A 423-nucleotide genomic window follows, 5' to 3' on the forward strand; every position below is an offset into this window, starting at 1 on the left:
ATTGGAGTTGGGAGGCAGGCGGAGAACTCTGCGAGCCGCGCAAACGCCAGTAGAAGCCGTGCGCCTGTGACGTCAGGGGGCGGCTGACCAATGGGGAGGCGCTGCCCTTTGGAGACAAACCATTCGACTCGTGGCGTCTGCATCAAGTCTGAAAGCAGACGCGCAACTTTCGCAGAATCCACCTTAAAATCTCTGCCTTAAACTGCACCAGCCCCCAAAAAAACCAAGGGGGGAAGCGAAGGGGGGGAGAGCAGATTCCCCCCTCCCCCTCTCCTCTCCCATCCCTCCCCCTTCCTCCTCCCTTTGAGTTAACAAGGCCCCGCTCACTATATCTCTTTATATTAAAAATATATATATTAGAGAAGAGCGAGGGAGAGGGAGAACCACCTCCGCCCCCCCCCTTTCTTTAATTTTTTTTTTTTT

Source organism: Myotis davidii, unplaced genomic scaffold, assembly GCF_000327345.1.
Source record: "Myotis davidii unplaced genomic scaffold, ASM32734v1 scaffold187, whole genome shotgun sequence".
Classification (NCBI taxonomy): Eukaryota; Metazoa; Chordata; class Mammalia; order Chiroptera; family Vespertilionidae; genus Myotis; species Myotis davidii.